This window comes from Oncorhynchus mykiss, chromosome 5 (assembly GCF_013265735.2).
Source record: "Oncorhynchus mykiss isolate Arlee chromosome 5, USDA_OmykA_1.1, whole genome shotgun sequence".
NCBI classification, from domain to species: domain Eukaryota; kingdom Metazoa; phylum Chordata; class Actinopteri; order Salmoniformes; family Salmonidae; genus Oncorhynchus; species Oncorhynchus mykiss.
The window spans coordinates 75269293-75285694 of NC_048569.1; the positions used below are offsets into that span (position 1 = coordinate 75269293).

The following is a 16402-nucleotide window of genomic DNA, read 5'->3' on the forward strand; positions in this document are numbered from 1 at the left end:
TGTGTGTGTGTAACATTCTTTAGTAGTTCTCCATCCCCTGGCTGTGTGTGTGTATGTGTAACATTCTTTAGTAGTTCTCCATCCCCTGGCTGTGTGTGTAACATTCTTTAGTAGTTCTCCATCCCCTGGCTGTGTGTGTGTGTGTAACATTCTTTAGTAGTTATCCATCCCCTGGCTGTGTGTGAAACATTCTTTAGTAGTTCTCCATCCCCTGGCTGTGTGTGTGTGTAACATTCTTTAGTAGTTCTCCATCCCCTGGCTGTGTGTGTGTGTGTAACATTCTTTAGTAGTTATCCATCCCCTGGCTGTGTGTGTGTGTGTGAAACATTCTTTAGTAGTTCTCCATCCCCTGGCTGTGTGTGTGTGTGTGAAACATTCTTTAGTAGTTCTCCATCCCCTGGCTGTGTGTGTAACATTCTTTAGTAGTTCTCCATCCCCTGGCTGTGTGTGTGTGTGTGTGTGTGTGTAACATTCTTTAGTAGTTCTCCATCCCCTGGCTGTGTGTGAAACATTCTTTAGTAGTTCTCCATCCCCTGGCTGTGTGTGTGTGTGTGAAACATTCTTTAGTAGTTCTCCATCCCCTGGCTGTGTGTGTGTGTGTGTGAAACATTCTTTAGTAGTTCTCCATCCCCTGGCTGTGTGTGTGTGTGTGTGTGTGTGTGAAACATTCTTTAGTAGTTCTCCATCCCCTGGCTGTGTGTGTGTGTAACATTCTTTAGTAGTTCTCCATCCCCTGGCTGTGTGTGTGTGTGTGTGTGTGTGTGTGTAACATTCTTTAGTAGTTCTCCATCCCCTGGCTGTGTGTGAAACATTCTTTAGTAGTTCTCCATCCCCTGGCTGTGTGTGTAACATTCTTTAGTAGTTCTCCATCCGCTGGCTGTGTGTGTAACATTCTTTAGTAGTTCTCCATCCCCTGGCTGTGTGTGTGTGTGTGTGTAACATTCTTTAGTAGTTCTCCATCCCCTGGTTGTGTGTGTAACATTCTTTAGTAGTTCTCCATTCCCTGGCTGTGTGTGTGTGTGTGTGTGTGTAACATTCTTTAGTAGTTCTCCATCCCCTGGCTGTGTGTGAAACATTCTTTAGTAGTTATCCATCCCCTGGCTGTGTGTGTGTGTGTGAAACATTCTTTAGTAGTTCTCCATCCCCTGGCTGTGTGTGTGTGTAACATTCTTTAGTAGTTCTCCATCCCCTGGCTGTGTGTGTGTGTGTGTGTGTGTGTGAAACATTCTTTAGTAGTTCTCCATCCCCTGGCTGTGTGTGTAACATTCTTTAGTAGTTCTCCATCCCCTGGCTGTGTGTGTGTGTGTGAAACATTCTTTAGTAGTTCTCCATCCCCTGGCTGTGTGTGTGTGTGTGTGAAACATTCTTTAGTAGTTCTCCATCCCCTGGCTGTGTGTGTGTAACATTCTTTAGTAGTTCTCCATCCCCTGGCTGTGTGTGTGTGTGTGTAACATTCTTTAGTAGTTCTCCATCCCCTGGCTGTGTGTGAAACATTCTTTAGTAGTTCTCCATCCCCTGGCTGTGTGTGTAACATTCTTTAGTAGTTCTCCATCCCCTGGCTGTGTGTGTAACATTCTTTAGTAGTTCTCCATCCCCTGGCTGTGTGTGTGTGTGTGTGTAACATTCTTTAGTAGTTCTCCATCCCCTGGCTGTGTGTGTAACATTCTTTAGTAGTTCTCCATCCCCTGGTTGTGTGTGTGTGTGTGTGTGTAACATTCTTTAGTAGTTCTCCATCCCCTGGCTGTGTGTGTAACATTCTTTAGTAGTTATCCATCCCCTGGCTGTGTGTGTAACATTCTTTAGTAGTTCTCCATCCCCTGGCTGTGTGTGTGTGTAACATTCTTTAGTAGTTCTCCATCCCCTGGCTGTGTGTGTGTGTGTGTGTGTGTGTGTAACATTCTTTAGTAGTTCTCCATCCCCTGGCTGTGTGTGAAACATTCTTTAGTAGTTATCCATCCCCTGGCTGTGTGTGTGTGTAACATTCTTTAGTAGTTCTCCATCCCCTGGCTGTGTGTGTGTGTGAAACATTCTTTAGTAGTTCTCCATCCCCTGACTGTGTGTGTAACATTCTTTAGTAGTTCTCCATCCCCTGGCTGTGTGTGTAACATTCTTTAGTAGTTCTCCATCCCCTGGCTGTGTGTGTAACATTCTTTAGTAGTTCTCCATCCCCTGGCTGTGTGTGTGTGTGTGAAACATTCTTTAGTAGTTCTCCATCCCCTGGCTGTGTGTGTAACATTCTTTAGTAGTTCTCCATCCCCTGGCTGTGTGTGTGTGTGTGAAATATTCTTTAGTTGTTCTCCATCCCCTGGCTGTGTGTGTAACATTCTTTAGTAGTTCTCCATCCCCTGGCTGTGTGTGTGAGTGTGAAACATTCTTTAGTAGTTATCCATCCCCTGGCTGTGTGTGTGTGTGTGTAACATTCTTTAGTAGTTCTCCATCCCCTGGCTGTGTGTGAAACATTCTTTAGTAGTTCTCCATCCCCTGGCTGTGTGTGTGTGTGAAACATTCTTTAGTAGTTCTCCATCCCCTGGCTGTGTGTGTGTGTGTGTGTGAAACATTCTTTAGTAGTTCTCCATCCCCTGGCTGTGTGTGTGTGTAACATTCTTTAGTAGTTCTCCATCCCCTGGCTGTGTGTGTGTGTGTGTGTGTGTAACATTCTTTAGTAGTTCTCCATCCCCTGGCTGTGTGTGAAACATTCTTTAGTAGTTCTCCATCCCCTGGCTGTGTGTGTAACATTCTTTAGTAGTTCTCCATCCGCTGGCTGTGTGTGTAACATTCTTTAGTAGTTCTCCATCCCCTGGCTGTGTGTGTGTGTGTGTGTAACATTCTTTAGTAGTTCTCCATCCCCTGGCTGTGTGTGTAACATTCTTTAGTAGTTCTCCATCCCCTGGTTGTGTGTGTGTGTGTGTGTAACATTCTTTAGTAGTTCTCCATCCCCTGGCTGTGTGTGGAACATTCTTTAGTAGTTATCCATCCCCTGGCTGTGTGTGTAACATTCTTTAGTAGTTCTCCATCCCCTGGTTGTGTGTGTGTGTAACATTCTTTAGTAGTTCTCCATTCCCTGGCTGTGTGTGTGTGTGTGTGTGTGTGTGTGTGTGTGTGTAACATTCTTTAGTAGTTCTCCATCCCCTGGCTGTGTGTGAAACATTCTTTAGTAGTTATCCATCCCCTGGCTGTGTGTGTGTGTGTGAAACATTCTTTAGTAGTTCTCCATCCCCTGGCTGTGTGTGTGTGTAACATTCTTTAGTAGTTCTCCATCCCCTGGCTGTGTGTGTGTGTGTGTGTGTGTGTGTGTGAAACATTCTTTAGTAGTTCTCCATCCCCTGGCTGTGTGTGTAACATTCTTTAGTAGTTCTCCATCCCCTGGCTGTGTGTGTGTGTGTGAAACATTCTTTAGTAGTTCTCCATCCCCTGGCTGTGTGTGTGTGTGTGTGTGTGAAACATTCTTTAGTAGTTCTCCATCCCCTGGCTGTGTGTGTGTAACATTCTTTAGTAGTTCTCCATCCCCTGGCTGTGTGTGTGTGTGTGTAACATTCTTTAGTAGTTCTCCATCCCCTGGCTGTGTGTGAAACATTCTTTAGTAGTTCTCCATCCCCTGGCTGTGTGTGTAACATTCTTTAGTAGTTCTCCATCCCCTGGCTGTGTGTGTAACATTCTTTAGTAGTTCTCCATCCCCTGGTTGTGTGTGTGTGTGTGTGTAACATTCTTTAGTAGTTCTCCATCCCCTGGCTGTGTGTGTAACATTCTTTAGTAGTTATCCATCCCCTGGCTGTGTGTGTAACATTCTTTAGTAGTTCTCCATCCCCTGGCTGTGTGTGTGTGTAACATTCTTTAGTAGTTCTCCATCCCCTGGCTGTGTGTGTGTGTGTGTGTGTGTGTAACATTCTTTAGTAGTTCTCCATCCCCTGGCTGTGTGTGAAACATTCTTTAGTAGTTATCCATCCCCTGGCTGTGTGTGTGTGTAACATTCTTTAGTAGTTCTCCATCCCCTGGCTGTGTGTGTGTGTGAAACATTCTTTAGTAGTTCTCCATCCCCTGACTGTGTGTGTAACATTCTTTAGTAGTTCTCCATCCCCTGGCTGTGTGTGTAACATTCTTTAGTAGTTCTCCATCCCCTGGCTGTGTGTGTAACATTCTTTAGTAGTTCTCCATCCCCTGGCTGTGTGTGTGTGTGTGAAACATTCTTTAGTAGTTCTCCATCCCCTGGCTGTGTGTGTAACATTCTTTAGTAGTTCTCCATCCCCTGGCTGTGTGTGTGTGTGTGAAATATTCTTTAGTAGTTCTCCATCCCCTGGCTGTGTGTGTAACATTCTTTAGTAGTTCTCCATCCCCTGGCTGTGTGTGTGTGTGTGAAACATTCTTTAGTAGTTATCCATCCCCTGGCTGTGTGTGTGTGTGTGTAACATTCTTTAGTAGTTCTCCATCCCCTGGCTGTGTGTGAAACATTCTTTAGTAGTTCTCCATCCCCTGGCTGTGTGTGTGTGTGAAACATTCTTTAGTAGTTCTCCATCCCCTGGCTGTGTGTGTAACATTCTTTAGTAGTTCTCCATCCCCTGGCTGTGTGTGTGTGTGTGTGTAACATTCTTTAGTAGTTCTCCATCCCCTGGCTGTGTGTGTGTGTGTGTTGTAACATTCTTTAGTAGTTCTCCATCCCCTGGCTGTGTGTGTGTGTGTGAAACATTCTTTAGTAGTTCTCCTTCCCCTGGCTGTGTGTGTGTGTGTGAAACATTCTTTAGTAGTTCTCCATCCCCTGGCTGTGTGTGTGTGTGTGTGTGTAACATTCTTTAGTAGTTCTCCATCCCCTGGCTGTGTGTGTGTGTGTGTGTGTGTGTGTGTGTGTGTGTGTGTGCTAGAGAGGACTTCAGACAGGACGAGGCAGGAATCAATTAAGGCAGCATTTCAGAGAGGGAGACAGAGAGAAACAGAGAAAGACAGAGGGACAGACAGACACAGAGTGAGCGAGAGAGAAAGAAAGAGAGACAGATCGAGGGACAGAGAGAGAGAGAGGGAGAGAGAGACACACAGAGAGAGGTCCAGCACGCCTCCTCTCTTCAACAGACCCAAACAGCCAATGGTCTAATCTTCTCTTACCTTAGAGGAAATGTCGATGTCCACTCACAGCGATCTTTTAGTGATTTACTCTGGTCTCATGTGGTTGTCTGACCTACCACTATTAATGATCCAGTAAAAGGTGTGGGGGGAGAGAGTTGGGGTTGCACATGTAAATGCTTTACTGTCATTCTAACTGATTATTACATAATTACAAACAGTCTACAGATGTGGCAATCTCACTGTGTTAATAGCTTCTTATGTAACAAACACTATTTAAAGAAGGAGAACAACTGGAGCAGAATCATTAGTGGTTGTTCTATCTTTGTTAATATAAAAGTGAACATTTCTCTAGTAAGATTGTAATCTTTGGACAGCAATAGTTGGAAGTACCATGTAACAATGTGGAAATGCAATGTCAATACACTGCACCTATGCAACTACCATGGAAATTCATAGGGTTTCGGAACCTTAGGTAAAGTGGCAGTGTGGTTTTGAAGAGAAAGGCAGAGGGGTGAAGAGTGTACTATGGACTGTATAGAGTTAAGCTGGAGAGATCAGAAAGCCAAAGGGGAGGTTCCCTGGTCGTCATCCTAGGCCAAAGGGGCACGTGTGTGTGTGTGTTTGTTTGTGTGTGGGACATTTCCGGCTGTTCATCCCTGGCCAAACAACTTTCTATTGGCAGTGCGAGGCTGCGTAGGAGTGGCTTATAGATCAACATGTCAGGGTCAAGCAGCACAGCACTCCTCACAACCACACACACACACATACGCACACATGCACAGGCACACACACACACACAGTCTTGTATAACTGACCTTGTGGGGACACTCAATTCAGTCCCATTCAAAATCCGATTTTCACTACTTCCCTTACTCCAAACCTTACCCTAAACCTTACCCTAAATCTAGCTCCTATCCCTAACACTAATTCTAACCAGAACCCTAAACCCTCTAGAAATAGCATTATAACTTGTGGAGACTAACAAAATGTCCCCAGTTCTTAAAATGTTTTGTTTGTTTACTATACTTGTTGGGACTTCTGGTCTCCACAAGTATAGTTAAACATGACCACCCACCCACCCCCACACACACACTAAACCTCGCTGTGCCCTCTGCAGTAAACATTTACACATACTAACCATCCTCCACACACTCACATAGCTCTACACCCAGAGACCACACTTTCACACTCACACACCCTAGGAACCTCACAATAACCAGGCCACTGCCATATATCAGTGTTAAAACCTGGAGTTTCATACAATATAACAGAGTTGTATTCTGGCTGTGGGATACATATTCAGATCTGCTGCCCAATACCACTGCCAAGAATGAACTCTGATGACACCCGATGTTACAGAACGACTTCTTTATCTATATACAGTTCCTGTAAATCAAGACATTTATGATATCTTAAATTCCAGAATATAAGGAATCCTGCTTTCATGCAAGTCGTCAGACATTCGGCATACGATTTTTAAACCATCCTTACTTTCACAAATACAATAACATCACTGTAATTGTGTTTTTGTAATCAGCTAATCACAGAACAAAACAGCTGTAAAACTGTACAAACTCTCAACAGCTCCCCTTCACCAACACCCATCAACCTCTGAATGGCCTCATTGTGCATTCACCATCATCAACAAAATCATCTAGTTAGTTTCTCCTTCAGAAGTGCTCCATTTCCTGTTATATCAGATTACAGCCATATCACACTAAGACACTGGCCTCCTTATAAGGGTAAATATATAGGTGTTAATGCTGGGCTTAAACAGTTAATGAAACACAAACAGCTGGTGGCTTGTGTCATGTGTTGGGGAGGGAGAGTCAGAGAGGTATTTACCATGTGGCCAGAGAGAACAGCTCTCATGTATAAAAGTGGACATAGAGTTAGCATGAAAAAAACCCAACAGATTTTCCATTTACCAAGGCCATGTTCTGTGACTTTCAACACCGCACTGTCATAAGATTCCACCTTTCCAACAAGTCAGTTGGTCAAATGTCTGCCCTGCTAGAGCTGCCCCGGTCAACTGTTACTGCTGTTAAGTGCTGTTATTGTGAAGTGGAAACATCTAGGAGCAATAACGGATTGGCAGCAAAGTGGTAGGCCACACAAGCTCACTGAACGAGACCAACAAGTGCTGAAGGGCGTAGCACGTAAAAATGGTCTGTCATCGGATGCGACACTCACTACTGAGTTCCAAACTGCCTCTGGAAGCAACGTCAGCACAAGAACTGTTCGTCAGGAGCTTCATGAAATGGGTTTCCATGGCCGAGCAGCCGTACACAAGTCTAGGATAAAAATGTGCAAAGCCAAGCGTCGGCTGGTGTGGTGTAAAGCTTGCCGCCATTGGACTCTGGAGCAGTGGAAACACGTTCTCTGGAGTGGTGAATCACGCCTCACCATCTGGCAGGACAAATCGGACAAATCTGGGTTTGGTGGATGCCAGGAGAACGCTACCTGCCTGAATGCATAGTGCCAACTGTAAAATTTGGTAGAGGGGGAATAATGGTCTGATAGTGGGACTAAGCGCAAACCAGATGGGATGGCGTATCGCTGCAGAATGCTGTGGTAGCCATACTGGTTAAGTGTGCCTTGAATTCTAAAGAAAGCACTGACAGTGTCACCAGCAAAGCACCCCCACACCATCACACCTCCTTCTCCATGCTTTACAGTGGGAAATACACATTCAGAGATCATCCGTTCACCAACACCGTGTCTTTTGGTTGGTACCAAAAGGACACATTTTCACCGGTCTAATGTCCATTGCTTGAGTTTCTTGGCACAATCAAGTCTCTTCTTATTATTGGTGCCCTTTAGTAGTGATTTCTTTTCAGCATTTAGACCATGACGGCCTGATTCACACAGTCTCCCCTGAACAGTTGATGTGGAGATGTGTCTGTTTCTTGAACTCTGTGAAGCATTTATTTGGGCTGCAATTTCTGAGGCTGCTAACTCGAATGAACGTATCCTCTACAGTAGAGGTAACTCTGGGTCTTCCATTCATGTGGCAGTCCTCATGAGAGCCAGTTTCATCATAGCACTTGATGGTTTTTGTGATTGCACAAGAAGAAACGTTCAAAGTTCTTGAAATTCTCCATATTGACTGACCCTTCATGTCTTAAATGAATTATGGACTGCAGTTTCTCTTTGCTTATTTGACCTGTTCTTGCCATAATATGGACTTGGTATTTTACCAAATAGGGATATCTTCTGTATACCACCCCTACCTTGCAACAACACAACTAATTGTCTCAAACAAATCCACAAATTAACTTAAGGCACACCTCTTAATTGAAATGCATTCCAGGTGACTCCACCCACTCACGAAGCTGGTTGAGAGAATACCAAGAGTGTGCAAAGCTGTCATCAAGTCAAAGGGTGGCTACTTTGAAGAATCTCAAATATAAAACATATTTTGATTTGTGTAACACGTCTTCTACATGATTCCATATGTGTAATTTCATAGTTTTGATGTCTTCACTATTATTCTACAATGTAGAATACTAGTAAAAATAAAGAAAATCCTTGAATGAGTAGGTGTTCTAAAACTTTTGACGGGTAGTGTAAGTACAGTGGTGGAAAAAGTACTCAACTGTCATACTTCAAATTCCTTAAATAAAGCCAACCAGATGGCACGATTGAATTATTTTTAAAAAATGTACCGACTACCAAGGGCACACCAATACTCAAACATAATTTACAGACACATTATTTGTGTTTAGTCAGTTCAGAGGCAGCAGTAATGACAACACGTTATATTGATGTGTGTGTGAATTTGACCAGATTGCTGTTCTACTTGACCATTCCAAAAGTACTTTTGGGTGTCAGGAAAAATGGATGCGAGTAAAAAGTACATATTTTCTTTAGGAATGTAGTAGAGTAAAAGTTACAAAAAAGTCAAAAATACAAATAGTAAAGTACAGATACGCAGAAAAACGAATTAAGTAGTACTTCAAAAGTACTTTTACTTAGTAAGAGCTGTATTCTCCATCCAGGTAGGTATCTGCATGGAGCGTAGGGCTGTTGTCTCATAACAAGGCTTTGCTATGGTAACATCAGAGCAGGCTCTGACACACAGGACACAGGGTTATGGGCTGTCTCACGTTCACCATTATGGAAAACTTCTGCTCATTCTCATTTCATAGCAGCATGGAACACTTATCCACTCGCCAGTATCGTTTTAAACTCAAATTCCTTTTTCATGTGAAAAGTTACGATAGTTATCAAGTCCAAATGTAAATGTTTTTGCAATGTCTGTAAAAGTTTGCTGACATGTTAGGAGCTGAGATCAAGCTTTCAGTAATGATCAGTGAGTAACTCCTCTTGACAATGTTTTATTCTGATGCAGCAAACTATTGAGAGTAGTGTTTATACAGTCCAATGGTTGAGCTACTGTTCAGTTTCACTCACCTCTCACTGACAGGCTGTCAGGACTGGAGAGAGAGGGAGGTAGACAGGGAGGGGGGAGAGAAGAAAAAACGAGAGCACAGGTGCATAAGCCCAACCACTCACCTCACTGATTAAAATACTTCCTGACTAAAATGAGACTATTGATCAGACTATTCACCCCCAGCTCTTCAGGGTCCAACTAACTCTATCATTCTGCAGCTATACTAGAGGACCTATAGACAGCAGAGAGATTTGTTGGATCTTCTGATCTGGAGGTAAATTCAGGGGAGTAGAGGGAGACAGGGGAGGAACAGGAAGAGAGGCGGAGGTAGCTGGACAGAACGGGGTACATGAGGAGGCACAGGGGGAGTTAGGGGCCCTCCTAGGCTAAAGGTGAGGGGCCGGAGTGGGGCAGAGTGGACAGACAGGACCTGTGTCTTGCCATACACTGTCCCTCACATTCCTCCTCACACAGCCTGCTCAAGTAGGCTTGCTGCTAGGGGTCTACTGTTGTGTGTTAGTACACAGCCCGCTCTATGGGGCTGCTGGGGCCAACTATAGGGCTAATTTTACCCAGGAATGGGTTTCATACACTCCTATAGCTCCTGCAGGAATCAACCTAGACGTACTAAGTAGGGTCTCCCCAAAACCAGCTCTCAAAGTCTATATTACTCACTGGGCTCTGGTTGGAGTTGAATGTACCATACTGTGCCTAGTGTGCACATATGCAACCTAAGTTATACAGTTGACTTCTGATACATGCAATGGGCTTGACAGTGTGCACTGGAGCATGCAGGGAATAGAAGTCATGGGTAGAGGATAGGGTATAGGGTTAGAGGCTGGGGATTGATATTTAACAAAGCAAAGTGAACGGTTGTGCTTTGGTCCACTGCTGTCTGTCCCTCATTACTGCTGTCAAATAAACTGACATCATGAGACAGGGGCAAACTAAATGCTTGATCCTATTTCTGTACTAAATCCTGAAGGGGAATTCAACCTTATGGTCCACCCTACCATATATGCATTAATAACAGATGAAGCTGGGAGTCTCAGAGCATGGCTGTCTGACAAAGTCAAACAGTCAACAGAAAACTCAGATCAAAGTCAGCTTTAGAATAACAAACTAATGTCAGACAGCAAAGCACTTCTCAATGCTTTCACGGAGGCCACAAAGGAAAACAATCAGGCTTGAACCGGTCGGAGAGAAGTCAAACAAAGGGGGGAGGGCCATATCTGATACCTCGAGAGTCTGAGGTGTGGAGGTCAAATCACTGATGGGGTTTCAGAGAGAAAGAGTGAGACAGAGAGAGAGATTAAAAACAATTGAGAGACCACAGTTCTTTTTTATGAACTCCAAACTGCCAAATAAAATCCAAACGGGATCCTAAAGAATAAGTACAGATATAATAATTGTCTAAAATGGTTTAACCATTGAAGAGAAAAAAAGAACACAATATTTATTGACCTCTTAACTATTTTGAAAAAAAAATGTCAACACTACATGCTCATTTTTTATGATTTTACTGTGTTACAGTTCATAAGGAAATGGCTCAATTGAAGTACATTTATTAGGTCCTAATCTATGGATTTCACATGACTAGACAGGAGCGCAGCCATGGTTGGGCCTGGGAAGGCATAGGGCCCACCCACTGGGGAGCCAGGCCCAGCCAATCAGAAAGAGTTTTTCCCCACAAAAAGGCTTAATTGCAGACAGAAATACTCCTCAGTTTCATCAGCTATCCAGGATGCTGGTCTCAGACAATCCCGCAGTTGGAAGAAGCCGGATGTGGAGGTCCTGGGCTGTCATGGTTACAGGTGGTATGTGGTTGTAAGGCCAAATTCTCTAAAACAAATTTGGAGGCGGCTTATGGTAGAGAAATTAACACTCAATTCTCTGTCACCAGCTCTGGTGGACATTCCTGCACTCAGCATGCCAATTGCACACTCCGTCAAAACTTGAGACATCTGTGCCATTGTGTTGTGTGACAAACTGCACATTTTAGAGTGGCCTTTTATTGTCCCCAGCACAAGCTGTACCTGTGTAATGATCATGAGGTCTAAATCAGCTTCTTGGTAAATCACACCTGTCAAGTGAATGGATTATCTTGGCAAAGTAGAAATGCTCACTAACAGGGATATAAACACTTTCATGCACAACATTTGAGGGAAATAAGCTTTTTGTGCATATGAAACATTTCTGGGATCTTTTATTTTAGCTCATGAAATATTGGACCAACACTTTACATGTTGCGTTTATATTTTTGTTCAGTATAGTTCTATCTGCCCACAGTGCCCTGTCTTGTGCTCCCAGAGTAATACATTATGTCAAAAGGCTCATAAACTAAAGTTTTCCTTGTATATTTTTCTACCACAGAAGAGTCTACTCTCCCTGTATAAAATATGGACGTATTCCCCTTCAATGGACTCTTTGTTGAAGTGACACATCTGGATAATTAAAGGGACGTGAGACGTGGCAGTGTGTGTGTGTGTGTGTGTGTGGACTGTGTGTGTAGGCTGGTGGATAATTCCTACTGATGAATAGGCTGATGTGACTGAGAAGTCTGTCTGACTGACTCTCCCTCACACACACACACACAGCTGGTCAAAGCACTGCATAAGTATTCCTGTTAAAAACAAATATTTAGACCAATCATGGGAATTAGCAGTAGAATACACAATGGTACAATTTGGTAAGTTGTTTAAGGTTTGGACATTACAATGTGTGTAAAACAAAAATGGCTGTGAAACACCACAGGAACCCTCAATCCCACATCCCCATACAGCTTAACTTCCCATCCACTTCTTCCCAGCTTCACCTCATCCCACCTGCCAGGAAGACAGTGAGACCTCTCCTAGATGTCCCACCAGTCCCAACCACTCCCCAGTACTGGAAGTCCTCAGCCTCCGCCAGCCACCCCCTTTGCCCACCATGATCAGGTTCCCCTTCCTCCCACCCCTCCTCCCCGGACCTAACCCCACCGCTCCCCTGCCACCAGAACCCGACCAGTCAGAAATATTAACTTATCACACAGGTTCACAGTGGTAAAACCTATGGGATAGAAATATTACTTTGCTTCAAAGCTTTCATGAATGTTTTTACTTTTCATGAATTTTTTATTTTGAAGATTGGATCAGAAATGTTCTCACTATCATCATGCTCTGTCACTCCCTCTTGCTTTTATTTAACTCCAAATGTATGTTCATGTAAAGTGAAGTTAGTGGGTTGAAGTTGTACAGAGCAGCAACTTAGTATGCTGTTCCTAAATATGAAGACCAGAACGTTGCTTCTGGTGCTGGGAAAAAGAACGTTCTGCAAAACTATTGGTTCCCCCCAGGCTCAGAACAGGAAGTGGCCAAGGACAGATACTCCCGTCAGAAAACCACAGACTGGGCTTTGTGGGGCTGGAATTGGGAAATGGTTATTCAGCTACAGATATCATGAACTGGCTGCACTGGACAGAAACTTTTATGTTGACTGTGTGGAGACAGACACATATCAAGACGTGAGCACTGTCAGTGAACTGAAACGGTCTGCTACTACTGATCAAACCGTGCACACTGTATTTAGTACAAGGTGGGACTGAAAAGAGAGGGGATGTGGGTTTTATGCTGTTTGCACAGGGGTTTTGGATGTGCAGAAACAAATCATCTTCTCCTGGAAAGACTTCCTCTCCTTCCCTCGTCCTCTCACGGTCATACAGAGGGCTGATGGTCCTTGCACCATGGGGGAACCGGTAGAGTCAACACACAGAGGTGCCCTGCTCTGGTCCCCTCCTCTGCTCGTCTGCCTTGGTCCCCTGGCCCTCTGACCTGGCCCTCTGACCTGGCTCTACTGTCAGCAGCACTCACATGCTATGCCATGAGCAAGAGGAGTAGTGGAGAGAGGAGAGTGGCTGTGGAACAAGCCCAGGCTCAGAGTAAAAGTGAACTGCGATGTGAATAACATTTGCTCCAGACTTTTCATGGGGTGATCAGCTCAATAACGGCAAAGGACGACAGCAAAATGGAAGCAAAGTGAAAAATGTTTATGCAACTAAGATCATTTGATGGTGTAGGAACAACTGTTGAATATACTTGTAAGTCTATGCACAGTATTCTGTGCATGGAGGAGAGCTTAATGACAGTAAAGGAAGAGGAATGGAGAGGTTTGATTTACTGTGGAACCAACTGGGCTCTACAGCACAACCTGAGACCATTGAGTAAAGTCTGCAATGTGTGTAATTCTGTCTCTGTGTGTGTGTGTGTGTATGTGTGTGTGTGTGCGCGCGTGCATGCTTGCCTGTGTGTGTAGGGTCTGCCTTCCCTCAGCCCGACTGTGTAGTGCGCCAGGCAGGGTAGTTATCTTTTATAGTGGCCAATTACAGTGAAGTAAAGCTGTACAGACCAATGATAGCAGCATGAAATCACCAGTCAGCCTTGATTAAAGGGGCATCCCTACAACTTACCCATAACCTGCTCTGAAACACACTACCTGTCACTATACACAGCCTGCTTTGAAACACAGTCAACCACTAGGATGTGAGGTCCTGAATGTGCCTAGTTACACATGAACGAGGAGAAGGCTCAATTAATAAATACAGAATAATATAAACTGTGACCCCTTATTGTTTCTCCTTCCGCACCCCCCTCTTCCTCTTGTATTCAGGTTGTGTAAACCAATTTTTTTTTTTATACAGAATCTAACCTTTCCTAACCTATCATATGATGTGGCTTCAGGAAGTGATTGTGCATATCGGAGCTGAGATCTTTACCTCTTTCCCTGTACATTAATATACCATAGAGCTTGACTGAAAGATATCTGCCTCTGAAACAGACTGTTAGACAGAGAAGAGAAAAAGCAGAGAGATTATCTGAAAGCTATAATTTACTCCCAACTTCAGTCAGTGTTGAGATCTGGTAGTGATTAATGGGCTAAGAGGGTGACACCCACACACACACACACGACCGGGGGCAAACTACCTGCTCTCCAGGATACCTACAGCACCCGACGTCACAGGAAGGCCAAAAATATCATCAAGGACAACAACCACCCGAGCCAATGCCCGTTCACACCGCTATCATCCAGAAGGCGAGGTCAGTACAGGTGCATCAAAGCTGGGAAAGAGAGACTGAAAAACAGCTTCTATCTCAAGGCCATCAAACTGTTAAAAATCCATCACTAGCCGGCTTCCCCCAAGTTACGTAACCCTGCACCTTAGACGCTGCTGCCCTATATAAATAGACTTGAAATCACTGGCCACTTTAATAAATGGAACACTAGTCACTTCAATAATGTTTACATATCTTGCAGTACCCATCTCAAATGTATATACTGTATCCTATACTATTCTACTGTATCTTATTCTATGCCGCTGACATTGCATGTCCATATATTTTTATATTCTTAATTCCATTCCTTTACTAGATTTGTGTGTATTGGGTATATGTTGTGTAATTGTTATTTCTTACTTGTTAGATATTACTGCACTGTCGGAGCATTATGCTACAACCGCAATAACATCTGCTAAACATGTGTATGTGACCAATAAAATTTGATTTGACACACACACGCAGGCCACACAAGCACACACATGCGTGTACACTGCACACACGCACATGCAAACATACAATTATATCCACAAACTATTTTTCTCTGGAAAACATAAAAATCGAAACATTTGATTAATTCAAGGGTATGAAAGTACAAGCTATGGCTGGTAAGAGCAATGCAACCTGGGCAGACAGGCGGGGCAAATTAACAGAAAGTAAAACAATGCAGAGAGCATTTTATTGGCCATGCGTTCATTAGCTGGAGCTGTGTATGTGTGTGTATGCAGCCTTACGCTAGACAAGCTACCATGACCAGCCACATCAGCTTCTGATTACAGCCTCTCTAGTTTCCCCTTAAGCCCATAACATAACATGCCATAGCAGAGATTTCATTTTGATGGGAATGCATGAAATCCTAATCAAATGTAGTTGTTTTTTTATCCAAAACCAGAGCCAGGTGTAGGCATATAAAAAAATAGGCTGTAAAGTTTCAGACTGTGACACAAGCGTGCCACGCATGCACGCCACACACACGAGAGGTGGGAGGGAGAGGAAACACTGGAGAGCACAAGACTCCATTATGTGCATTTATGTGTAATGCTAATGTGTGACACATGGCAGGGAGGGGGAGAAGGGAAGATTATATACAATGGTGGCTGGTCCATGTGCTACCTAGGATGAATTCCAAATCAACAAGACAATTGTAGGGTTCTGTGTGACACACACTCAAACACTATACACTCTCATTTGGTGTCACTCCCAGCCCTGATACTAGTGACCCTCTCCCTGACTGTCTGGCTGGTAAGACTATCTGGACTGTATTCAGCGTTAATGATACCCAGCTGGGCTTAACGAGACCTGAGAGAGAGAGCGAGAGACTGAGGGGAAGCGTCAGAGAGGAAAAGAGAGAAAGTAGAGAGAGAAAGACAAAGCAAGAAAGAGAGAGAGGTTTTAAACTGAACAGTATTGGATGGAGTTTTTAGAGTTAAATGAAGCCCTGTGGAAACTCAACGGTCAGGTCCAAGAAGTTATTTTCCATTTCCCCCCATAACAGCAGCAGTCAGTCTGCCGGACCATGGTGCTTAAATCCTCTCAGAGCCCCAGACCCACTCTCACTCTGCCTTTCCCCATCCATCTCAATTCTTTACTACTCAACTAAATCTGTTCATGTCAATATTACCACTTAAAGTACAACTTCTTCTACTTCAATAAATTACCCAACTACTGCTGCTTCAATAAATTACCCAACTACTGCTGCTTCAATAAATTACCCAACTACTGCTGCTTCAATAAATTACCCAACTACTGCTGCTTCAATAAATTACCCAACTACTGCTGCTTCAATAAATTACCCAACTACTGCTGCTTCAATAAATTACCCAACTACTGCTGCTTCAATAAATTACCCAACTACTGCTTGCTTCAA

General features: G+C 43.8%; 1 protein-coding gene across 4 annotated transcripts in view; it reads right to left on the reverse strand.

The window, feature by feature from the left end:
• The window catches only part of LOC110524573 (discoidin domain-containing receptor 2), a 59068-nt gene that overhangs the window by 31752 nt on the left and 10914 nt on the right, over positions 1-16402 (reverse strand). The window lies entirely within an intron of this gene.